Source organism: Canis aureus, chromosome 6 (assembly GCF_053574225.1).
Source record: "Canis aureus isolate CA01 chromosome 6, VMU_Caureus_v.1.0, whole genome shotgun sequence".
NCBI classification, from domain to species: Eukaryota; Metazoa; Chordata; class Mammalia; order Carnivora; family Canidae; genus Canis; species Canis aureus.
The window spans coordinates 4168348-4180702 of NC_135616.1; the positions used below are offsets into that span (position 1 = coordinate 4168348).

At 41.1% G+C, this 12355-nt stretch overlaps 1 protein-coding gene and 1 long non-coding RNA gene across 6 annotated transcripts in view; one reads left to right on the forward strand and one right to left on the reverse strand.

The window, feature by feature from the left end:
* Nucleotides 1-12355, forward strand: part of PIEZO2 (piezo type mechanosensitive ion channel component 2) — a 442052-nt gene that overhangs the window by 114168 nt on the left and 315529 nt on the right. The window lies entirely within an intron of this gene.
* On the reverse strand, nt 5356-6328 carry LOC144315095 (uncharacterized). The gene is made up of 3 exons (XR_013380885.1): nt 6134-6328; nt 5879-6042; nt 5356-5611 (listed from the first exon to the last, which is right to left on the reverse strand). It is a non-coding gene; the product is annotated as an uncharacterized LOC144315095 (long non-coding RNA).

Here is a 12355-nt window from a genome sequence, read left to right on the forward strand (position 1 = left end):
TGATGGGCCAATTAGAAAATTACAAAAGCAAGATTTTATCATCGTGAAGTAGTTTATTTGAGATTGACTCTGGAATTCTACTAAAAGTATAAATGCTTTTCACAGAGCAACTAGAACAAAACCCAAGTTAATAAAAAAAGTGATTATTTAGTGAAATACCTTTCTGTAGATGCTCATCTTTATGGACATACTTTACAGGCTCAATAAATGATTCATCTTGAATGTGCCCAGCCCTGGACTAGGTCTTGCCAAGAATCTACAAGTGGACAGCACCACTCCTGCCTAGACAACCTGGGTCCTCAACACGGACCCAGAGGAGACCAGAGTTTCTGGCCCTTCACTGGGGAGGGAGCCAAGCTGACATTGTATTTGACTTTTGGAAACCAGGATGGAAGTAAAACTTGATGAAGCTATCTGGTGAATAAATGCTAGGGCTTTCTAACTGATATTGGGCACTCCTAATTACATTGGGCAGTTGCCTGATCTTGGACAAAGTCACCTACTTGGGCCTTCCTTTTCTCATCACAGGGTCAGGGGTTGAACTCAAGGAGTACATAAGGACACTTCTAAATAATAAAGGAAAGGTGGTCCCAAAACTAAAGGAAAATTTATAGAGAATACTAAGAAGAAATGCTGATTTTTCTTGATTCCTAGATATATTTTTCTTTTTGTTTTGGAATTTTGAAAATTATAAAATGGCTCATAATGGAGGAGCAAGCTGTCTTATAGTCTCTACTTCCATCACACCTGTGGATTTGACCATGGATAGTATCTATTCAGATGCTTGATGCCTTAGGTGAATTTGTTTACATAAGAGCACTACAAGGACAGGTAAAATAAGATAAAAATTAAGAGAGAGGCAAACTATAAGAAACACCAAGCTCTAGGAAACAAACTGAAGGTTGTTGGAGGGCAGGGGAGTGCAGGGTTGGGGTAACTGTGTGAGGCATTCAGGAGGGCACTTGATGTAATGAGCCCTGGGTGTTATTTGCAACTGATGAATTACTAAATTCTACCTCTGAAACTAAAACAAAAACACAGAGAGATTGATTTCTTGGCTGAAATTTTGGATGGTAACATGTCACTTAAAATTCTTTAGAAATAGCATAGTATGAGAAGCATTGGCATTGAAAGATGTGTATGCAGAATACTGTCTTACATTACTTAAAGGCAATAAGAATCCCCAAATTTTTCAGAAGAGATAAAATCTTTTCAGGCTGGTTAAAGTCATTCAGATCAATTCATGCATATTGCTGCCCAATGAAGGGGACAGACCATCCCCAGGGAAGGTGACAGTGATTGTAGTTACTGATTGGGTTCAGTGCTGTGAAGAAGATGAGGGCAGTGGTGTGAGAGAGGAAACAGGTGCTGGAGGAGTCACCTTCTTTAGAGGGACAGGTAAGGTGTCTCTGATGAAGGAAGAAAAGCCAGCCAAGTGAAGAATGGGGCAGAGTGGGGACACAGAGGGGATCCTCCTGGAGGGAGAGAACTATACATGCCTGTTGGCCTGTGGAGGAACGGGGTGGGGGGGGGCTGAGTGGCTGGCATGGACAGGAGTGAGAGATGCCCAGAGCCGGAGCTCTGATGATAATCAAGGCTGTGTAGTCTCTGGCCAAGAATTTAGATGCTATTCTAAGTGCAGTGGAGAACCCTTAATGAGTTGTAAGCAGGAGAATGGTCTTATGTGCTGTTTTAAGGATTATAACTATGCAAGGTGATGGATGTTAACTGAACATACTTTGCTAATCATTTCACAATATATACACCACCACGTCAGTATGTTGTGCACCTAGAACAAACACAACACTACATGTCAAGCGTAGCTCAACATACAGAAAACAACCCGTCCAAGGCTGGAGTGGGAAGAGAAATGAAAACGGGGGGCGGAGGCAGGACCAGCTGGGGAGCGGGGCCGGCTGGGGGCTGGGCCAGCATGGGGACAGCAGCCACAGGGGCAGACCTTTGTCATCTGTTTGGGAGAGGAGAGTTAAAGAAGTCCTTGGTTTCAAGTTTTGAGCAACTGGCTGGGTGGTGGTGCACATTTACTGAAATGAAGGTAGTGCAGAGCTCATGGAGGAAAACTCAGTTTCCTTTTAGATGTGATATGTTTGGGTTGGCAAGGAATCTGCCAAACAGTGCTGCCATGTGGGCCAAATTCAGATATAATTTCAAGTGGAATATGAAGAAAGCCTAGGTTAAATTTTAACTGTGATTGTGGGAATTTAATGTAATATCCTGGTAATCTTATGCTATTATAAATTAGTAAAATTTTACAGTTAGCATGGTGTTGCGCAGCTGTTGCTGAAGTCACTGATGGTGTAGCTTGCAATCCCCGTTGCTTTAGATGTAAAGTAAAACGCTCCCTGCCATCATAGCTAATTTTCTTTCAAGTCTATTCCTGGGACATTGACCGTGGTCTTTGGCATGGGGGCACTTGATGAATTTTTGCTAAGGAAATGAACTAGTAGGTCTTTTGATAAAGTACCAAGTACAAGAAAGTCCAAGATTAATGATCTCAACACTGTGGTCAACTCTGGGTGGCCACATACTACTCAAAACTGCTCAGACTGTCAGTTGTATCTCTTTCCAAAATATCTTAGGATCTATCCAAGGTAACACAAATGCCTAAAATGGCAGACTTTGTGGTCTGGCTCCACTTTGTCACACATCATCATGGGAGATGTTAAAGTAAACCTCAGTGACTATGCTGTCACTCGAACATGATGCTCCTGCCCTCTATAAAATGCCCCAAGTGCAGCAAAGCCTGGTTTCTTTCCTGGAATTTGATTCTGCAAGCAGAATACCAACTGGAACTTCTCAGAAGTACATCTCAGGGTGCCACCACACCTAAATATGAATGTGAGCATCAGATCTGTAAACAGAAGTCCCCACTTGCTTGTCGTTCTGTGACAGCACTTGTGGAAACTTAGGGACTTTATTTGCAGGTCCCCCTGAACTGACCATGAATAGCAAATCTCCTGGTTTTGTGGTGTCCTTCTCAGATAGGGTTTTTGAAGAATTTAGCAAAAAAGATCTTATTTTAGTAAAACTCTTTTAGACTGCTTAACAATTAAGTCTGTTCTGCTATTTCAGAAAGAAAAAAAAAAAGCAATGTAAAAACCTCTTAAATGGAAAAAACCACTTACCAAGTCATAAGCTGAGACTCCAGTATTGAGCTGAAACTCTAAATGATATATCAAGATCACTATTAGACCTGGAGTTACAGTGAATGGCTATTTTCACTTAATGCTAATGATTTCTATGTTTGTTTGCACAGCATAATTGTGAAAGAATTCCCCAAATGGAACTTAAGCTCCGCTGAACTTCCATTGTCCATCAACCAATTACCTATGACAGATGTTTAAATTACATTTTCTCCAGGTTTTTGTTTCTTTTTAAAGATACCAACAGTGGTTTCTGAAGAAACCCATGCAAATAAAATGTGAAGTTGAAGATCGTTCCAGATGATTTTTACATATGGCTCTCATACAAAGCTTAGGTTATATTGAAAATTAAATTTTAAATGATATTTCCCATTTCACTGTCAATTTGATTTTTTTTTAACCTCTTGAGCCCTATGACCAAAGTTCCCAGACAGGAGCATTCGAGGCGGCCTGGTGGTCCCTGCAGTATTTGCTTGACTAGTTTGAGTAGCCCCTCATTTGTTCAGGAATGCGTTCAGCAGATCTGGGTCCTCCCTTGACAGGAGCTAAGAGATCAGGGTTCACAGTTAGCTCTTTCTGTTTGTTTTCATCTCTTCAGGTCTTATCCTCACTCTGGGGGCTGTTCCATCAGCCACCCCCTGTGTGTTCTGGCGCTTTCTTCAGTTTGCCTGAATTCCTCTCTATCATTAGAGTGTGATTGAGCTCACATTTCTTACACAGTTGAGCAATTGACTGCTCTGTGATATTTCATTTATGTTGGTCTTGTGTCACCAAATAGTTTGTAAGGTACTCTCCAGCAGAGCCAAATCTAATAAGCATAAATCCTGTACAGGACTTGGAAGGGATTTACACCAGTTCAGTTGCTGCCATAGATACTTATATTTGCTTCTTTCCAGGGGATTGGGCTTTCCTTTTTATCTCCTTCCTTCTGCATGAGTCAGTTCTACACACATTTAATAAATGCATCTTTTCCCCTCATCCTGTCAGGGAGCTGAAAATGCAGAGCTGAATGTGATGTGGTCTGTGTTTTAAGCCACTTACATGTTAGTTGGGGAGACAGATACATCAGGAATTAATTTAATACATGATACATAAGCAAAGCAATGTAATTTTGAAGACAGTGTTGGGGAGATATAAGTGAAGCATTTGAGCCTTTGGGAATTCAGGGGAAAGATTGAGCAGGTGAGGGGCAGTGGAGGGAGTTCTAGACAGAGGATGAAGCCCTAAGAAGCTAAGCAGTAGTTTGGTAAGTGGAGTTCAGTCTATCCAGAGCACTGGGAGGAGCACCGAGAGCAAAAATACATGCTTATCAGGGCCTTGCCCTTAGTTTGGTTTTACTATTTGCTAGTAGATTCCAGACAAGGAGTCCTAGAAGATGGAAATGTGGATGAGATCAGGTCACAGATTATGCCCAGGATCTTGGAGCTATCCAAGGCATCGAAGCCATGGAAGGGTTCTACATACATGAGAATGGCTAACTTTGGGTAACATTGAGACCCAGGGAGGTTACCAGAAACATTGTTTCCATTCTGATACACTTTGGCTAGATTTGTCTAGTTGTGCAACAGACTCTAAATGCACCCACAGTTTCAAAATATTAATGAAAATAAGCATAATGTGTGAAAAAATTAAAGACAATCACCCAGAACAGCTCCAGACTGTGTGCTTTGTCATTTCTTTGGTGGCCTTGGGTATTAGTAATGGCTTCTGGTGCAACTTAAAAGCACATTCGTAAAGAAGGGGCTCATCAGGAGGGCTCCCCCACCCCCAGCTGAATACTAGAGAGATCCTTGTAAACTTGGAGGGCAGTGCATTCTCTTGGTCTCACTACCAACCAGTTGACAAGAATTGGGAGGGCCATCACTTCTGACCTGTAACTATGTGGAACCACTCTAAAAATGGGGCCCCAGCAGGGACTGGTGTCCCCTGAGGCTTGATGTTGAGTGGAACCCAGAGTTGAAAACATGTGGAATTAAGACTAGCTCCATCTTCTGCATTTACTGACTCAGCGAGAGTTGTGCACTATTCAACTGGGGCCAGCCAAATCTTCCCCCAGCCACTGCGTAGGGGAGAGTAAATTAGGGAACTTTCTCATTTTCTGAACAGTTGTCCATGGAGGGCCTGAGCTCCTTAAGGGGCCTCCTTTTGTGTCTTCACAGTCTTACTGAGGGCCAGGCATTCAGGAAATGTCAGAGTCAAAAACAGGGAGCCTTTTAATTCCAGAAAGGCAAAGAAACACATCCATCCTGGGATGGTGAAGGGAACAGAGTTCCCTGAGCTCTTCTGGGATAAGACCGCCAGCATTCCCCTTGCCCTTTGGAAGCCCACTGTCTCTTTCCAGGTTTTCCCTGTACTCCCTGGACTAGAGGAGTTGAGACCCGAGATCCTGGCTCCACTAGGAACTTGCTGTGCATCCGTGGGGAATCCTCTCAAACCCTGAATATTTCCTATAAGACAACAAATACACATGTCAGCCTTTACCTCACATAAGATTTGTCAGGATCAAAAACCATAAGACACATATATTGTTGACTTACTATTTAAAAGACACTGCTTCAAGAGTGTTATATATTTTATTTTGTTTTATTTTACTTTAAGAGTATTATATATTATTACAATATATAATATGACCAAAAAATGAGGAGGATATGTCAGTTACCATCTTTATTTTACAGATGATGAGGACAGAGGGTAGCAAAAGTGTAAGGACTCACCACTCTTAACTGTAGTTGCTGGGATGTGAATGAAGGCAGTTTGGCATAGATTACATTCCTCCTCACTACAGTCAGCCTCGCTCCCCCAAAGAGCTGACATCTACAGAAAAGCTTAGGTATAAAATGGAGGTCCACCTCACATGGTAGATATGTTCTGCGTTCACCTGTAAGGCAAAAATTACATACTGTAAATATTACTTTTAAAACTCTTAAATAGATATTAAATCTTTTCTCCTTTCTTCCCTCCCTCTTTACTTCTCCCCCATTCTTCTTTTTCCTTTTCTTTTGCAGCCAAGTACAGATATTTTTATTTATGTAATTAAACAGAATTGTGCACGCTGAAGCTCCAGTATTCTATTCACATGTAAGGTCATTATGTAGTTGTTATGGATTGAATTGTGCCCTTGAAGTTAGTATGTTGAAGCCATTGTCCCCATATGACTGTGTTGGGGGTGGGGCCGCTGTGGAGGTAATTAGGGTTTATGAGGTCATAAGGGCTTGCCCTAATCCAACAGGACTGCTTTCATAAGAGGAGGAGGAGAGATGAGAGACATTGCACACACACGGGTTGTCACACATCTCTCTGAGGACATAGCAAGACGGTAGCCATCTACAAGCCAAGGAGAGAAGCCTCAGGAGAAAATCCCTGCCAACACCTTGATTCTGAACTTCTAGCCCCCACATTTACTTGTGAGAAGGCATATTTCCAAGTCATTAGTGTGTGGTACTTTGTTATGACAGCCTGAGCAAATGAAAACAGTAGAAATATGCCTGACATACTGCCTTGCTCTTTACTGACTTCGCTTCTAGTGTAATTTTTAAAGAGTTCACTTTTTTTCCCCTTGGAACAATAACTGAGCAATTTTCTTGAGGATGCTGCTATTGTTGCACCCTGCCCAAAGATCATGCTATGCCACTGCATGCAGCCCTGCATGGGCAGGATGCCATGCCTCTAGGGATCCAAGAACTGGAAGCCGTGGCAACATCTATTCAATTGTAAACACCCTCCTCCTGCCCTACTCTTTCATGCAACCAGTCTGCTTGCCAAAAGTGAGTGAGCCTTGGTGGAGACAGGTCATAAGCATTGCAAACTTTGCAGCCATAGGAGATTGCAAACACCGGGTGAACGCATGGAGTTTGCTCATGAGCTGCTCTCCTGCGGACCCATCTTATTTTTTGGAAGCCTTGCTGAAGTGCTCGAGGAACAACTGGAAAAAGGAAAGGCCAAAAGATGTTGTCAAGTATACTGGGCTCCTGGACAATCGCTGTAAGGTTGAGATGAATGGCGCCAAGTCTGGGCAGGGTGTTTCCCTCACTTATGTTTGTAATTCCCAGTTCTAGAATAATGCCTAGCACACTGGAGGTGTTCACATGTACACGCTGAGTAGATTGAGGTTATGAAGGTACCAATGTAAAGGACACAGGTTTCTCATTCATTCTTTCAGCAGTTTTAGTGTGGGCTAGATACTGAGATCTGAGGAAAAGGAAGTTCCCAGATGCCACATGTAGGGCTTTGATGACTCTGTGTCTCATCCTTGAGAATGCATGGCGGAGGAGGAAAGCCATCAGAGGATGGAGCATTAGGATATGCCCAGAAGCTCATCCCACATTCCCAACACCACACCAGTAAAGCATGCACATTGAGCCTGTGGGACCCAGAGGAGGAGAGAAGAAGACAGACATTCTTTCAGAAGCACCCAGACTGCATGGACTGCATGTGGTAGGATGCTTTCGTTGAAGGGAAAAGAAAGTGTTTTCTCCAGAGTGGAGGACATGGGGAAACTGGAAGTGACAACATTACTTTCCATTTCACTCCATGAAAAACCAGCTTGAGTTCTTCCAAGAGGGGATTACCCATTTCCTTGGCACCTATGATGGGCACCTTTGGGTTGAGTTATGATTTTGAGCTGGTTAAGGTGGTATAGTTCAGGAGCAGGTGGGAATGGTTGAAGTTTCCTTTTTTATGAACCAGAAAATAAGTGTAGACCCCTTCAGTGGGGTTTGGGTTTATCTCCTAGCCCAGACAACATGCTTCATATGGTGGAGCTACACCTGTTGGTGCTCCTGGACTAGGCAAGTATGTCCACTTCAGTATATGAAATAGTTGTAATCCCTCTCTGCTTTCTCACCTGTTCACTTCTTATACTTTTTTGTTTTTCTTTAGGGTTCATGTTTACTTATTTCTTTTATTTATTTTTTTTGTTTTGAAAGACAACAACAAAAAATAACTCAAAGTATAAGACAGAAGAATACGATAGCAGGTTAGTCACTTTCTTATAAAATATTGAATCTCAAGAATTCTTAAAGCTCCCTGTGAGGCCTTGGGCTTCAAGAAAGGATTATAGTAGTGAGACCCACTAACTGTTTAAAAATACAGGGCTCACTTTGTGAAATATAAAGTATGAGTTTGGCTGTCCCTTATTCCCAACTTCTATTTAGTGGTTAGAAAACTGCTAGAGACCTGTGATATTAATATTTTCAAAACACTACTCTGCAATTATGAGCAGTTTGGACAAGAGCTGTCTGCCATGATCTTATCCATAGCCCCAAGACCTATGAGTGTTACTTTTTTTCTAGAAAAATACAGTAATTCATCAGTGCCAGGCATAGACAGAAAAATGAGTATGTAAATGTGCAAATTAGAAATACCTAATTTTTGCATTTGACATGAACTTATCATGGGAAATAATTGTACCCCAAGTGCCAATTCAATGTAAGCCAAGCAAAGATATTAATATGGGAAGTTGCTTGGTAAAGACTGGTAGACCAACCAAAGCATTGGAGCCCTAGAACTCTGATAGTAATTCTGAGATTTTTTTTTTTTGAGATGTTAATAGAGCCCATCAGACAGAGGACAACTGACTACAAGTTTTACAAACTATATTTGCATAAAATACGATTAAAAGTCACATCTAATCTTTGTAAAAGTATTCTGTTCTGTGTTGTCTTTCCTTTGCTGTGCTGAGGGGAAAGTTGCTTTTTTTGTTTTGTTTTGTTTTAAGCATGTCTCCAAATCCCAAATTTTGACAACTAGGAAATTAAAGTTGAAGTGCCTAATTTGATTGATAGAAAGCATTTTTAAAAATTTTTTTAAAAATTTTATTTATTTATGATAGTCACACAGAGAGAGAGAGAGGCAGAGACATAGGCAGAGGGAGAAGCAGGCTCCATGCACCGGGAGCCCGACGTGGGATTCGATCCCAGGTCTCCAGGATTGCGCCCTGGGCCAAAGGCAGGCACTAAACCGCTGCGCCACCCAGGGTTCCCGATAGAAAGCATTTTTAAAAGAGAAAGTAGAAATTGGGTCAAATGAAGATTAAATAAAATCAGCCCACCCCCCAAAAAAATCAGTCCCAAAGGGAGTTCTGCTTACATTGCACAAAACAGTGGTTGTGCACATAACAGGCACTATATTAGGGCTGAGATGTGTCTTGTCTTTGTGGATTTACTCTTTAGTGAGAGCTAATCAACAAGGAAGTGATTAAGTACATAATTCCATTAGATAGTGTAACTAGTGCTATGAAGAAAAGAGCAGAATGATGAGATAGAAGGTTTATCAATCACTTTATGCTGCATAACAAACAATCACAATGTCCCAGTGATATACAAAAATCAGCATTTCAAAGCAGCGATATCCACAATAGCCAAACTGTAGAAGGAGCCAAGATGTTTATGGACAGATGAATGGATAAAGAAAATGTGGTGTATATACGCAATGAAGTATTATGCAGCCATCAAAAAGGATGGAATCTTACCATTAACATCGACGTGGATGGAACTAGAGTCTTATGCTGAATTAAATAAGCCAATCAGAGAAAGACAATTTTTATATGGTCTCACTCATATGTGGACTATAGGAAAGAGCACAGAGGATTCTGATTTCTGAATGGGAAATCAGAGACTGAGACAAACCATGAAAGACTCTTAACTATGGGAAACAAACTGAGGGTTGCTTTAGGAGAAGTGGAGGGGGGATGGGGTAACTGGGTGATGGGCATTAAGGAGATCATATAATGTGATGATCACTGGATGTTATATGCAACTGATCAATTGAACACTACATCTGAAACCAATGATGTATTATTATATGTTGGCTACGTGAATTTGAATGAAAAGAAAATAGAAATCAACATTTCTTCCTAATTTCTGTGTATAGGGGCAAGGAACTAAGGACATTCTGTCCAGTTTGAAGTCCAGCAAGGGCACCAACATCAAACACTGCTACCAGGCTGAGAGAAGCTAGAAAAATGTTTTGTGTGACATTGGAAGACCTCACAGAGGAACAGACATTTAGATAAAAACTTGAAGGAGGGAGAGCAGCTAGTCATGCTGACATGGTACACATTTATGGTGTAAACTCTGGATGAGTTTACCACCCAGGAAGTACAAAAGTTCTCAGGTAGTAAAAGGCTTACCTTATTCCCATGATGTGAAAGGAAGCCCATATTGATGATGGAGAACAATATGAGATCAGTATGAGAACAACATGGAAAAGTTGGCACTGGGGATCTTGTAGGCCTTGGTAGGGAGTTTTAATTTCATTCTCAATGCTATGGGGTATCTTGAATGGTTTTAAGTAGGGGATTGTGTGAGAAAATCAATGTCTTTATAGGACCTCTATCAAAACTGGTATGGGAGTGAAAAAGGTCCCAGGGAGACTCCTTAGAAGGCTGTTGCTTTCCACAGTTCAGGACAGAGGTGGTGGTGGCTTGGGCTCACTGTTCAGTGGAGACGTCAGTGCATATGGGGGAGAGGATGGATTAGTGGACATTTGGGAGGTAACTCAGCAGGTTTTGGGGATGGATTGGATGTGGAGTATGATGGAAGCAGAAAAGTCAAGAATTTCTCCTGAGTTTTTGCATTGATCAAGTAGATGGATTATGCTGATATTTACTGAGAATAAGAAATAAGTGGGGAAGTGCTTTGGGATAGAATTAAGAGATTCACTTTTGGTCCGTTCTATTAAAGATAACTGCTATGAGTTGAATTGTGCCTCAAAAAGATATGGTGACATCCTAATCCACAGTACCTCAGTGTGTGACCTTATATTTTTTAAGATTTAAGGTTTAGTTTTCATACCTGTATCTATATCTATATCTATCTATATCTATATCTATATCTATATCTATATCTATATCTATCTATAGAGAGAAAACAAGCTGGGGGAGGAGCAGAGGGAGAGAGACAAGCAGATTCAGTGCTGAAGACAGAACCTGACACAGGGCCTGATCCCACTACCCTGAGATCATGACCTGAGCCAAAATCAAGAGTCAGACCTTAACTCACTGATCCACCCAGGTGCCCCAGTGTATGACCTTATTTGGAAACCAGGTCATTGGATATGTTATTAGTTAAGATAAGGTCATACTGGAGTAGATGGGCCCTAATCCAATATGACTGGTGTCCTTAAAAGAAGATAGAGAGACATGGACACACATACACACAGTACTACATCATTACTGAGACAGAGATCACAGTGATGCAGCTGTAAGACGAGGAACACCAGTGTTGCTGGCCACCCCAGACGCTAGAAGAGGCATGGGACAATTCTACCCTCACACCTTCAGAGAGATAAAGGCTGACAACCTAACTGCAGACTTCCAGCCTCCAGAACTATGAGGCAATGTATTTCTGGGGTTTAGGACACCTAATTTGTAGTACTTTGTTATGGCGGCCACAAGAAGCTAATATAATGCCTAAAACGGTGGTTTGTTACAAAAGTCTGTGTGGGCTAAGAGAAAGAGGTCTGAATCTGAGGATGAGTGAATCCATCAGTGCAAAGACCCTAAGGGGAACGTTCCAGGCAGAGTGAAGAGCACTTGTTTAGGCAGCATGTTGCTATCTCATTTGTACTTAGGAATTATTATGTGATGCAACTATCAAAAACGCTGAGAAAATAAATAGGAATGAAGTTTTATAGCATGTTTCCCATTCCTGGAATGGTTGAAATAGAAATTTTATATTATATTATATATATTATATTATATTATATTATATTATATTATATTATATTATATTATATTATATTATATTAAATACCCAGTGAATATAAGAAAAATCAGGCTTTAATAACAATTGCCTACTTGCAATGAAATGTGTTAGGGTGAGAGTCATTTGCACTTCTTCAGAGTATTAAAAATACCCGTTTTCAGAATCAGTAAGGAGGTTGTCTACTGAAGAACTCTCTTCTTAATGCTGACGTTTCCTACATTACTATGAAGAAGTCACTTTGTTTCTACTTAAATACTTCCGGTCAGATAAGGAACTCATTGACTTCCAGGCAGCTCAACCATTTGACATTTAGATGTTTGACCTTAGAGAGCAAAACACATCTTTTAATGACTTCAGCAATTTTCCTGAGTTCTGTTTTTTGAAAATCTCAAAGTTAAATTCCATTTCTCATCACTTGGAAAGCCATTTAGATGTGTGAATGCTGCTTTCTGGTGAGAATTTTCCCTAGCTTGGTGTGCCAGAGTT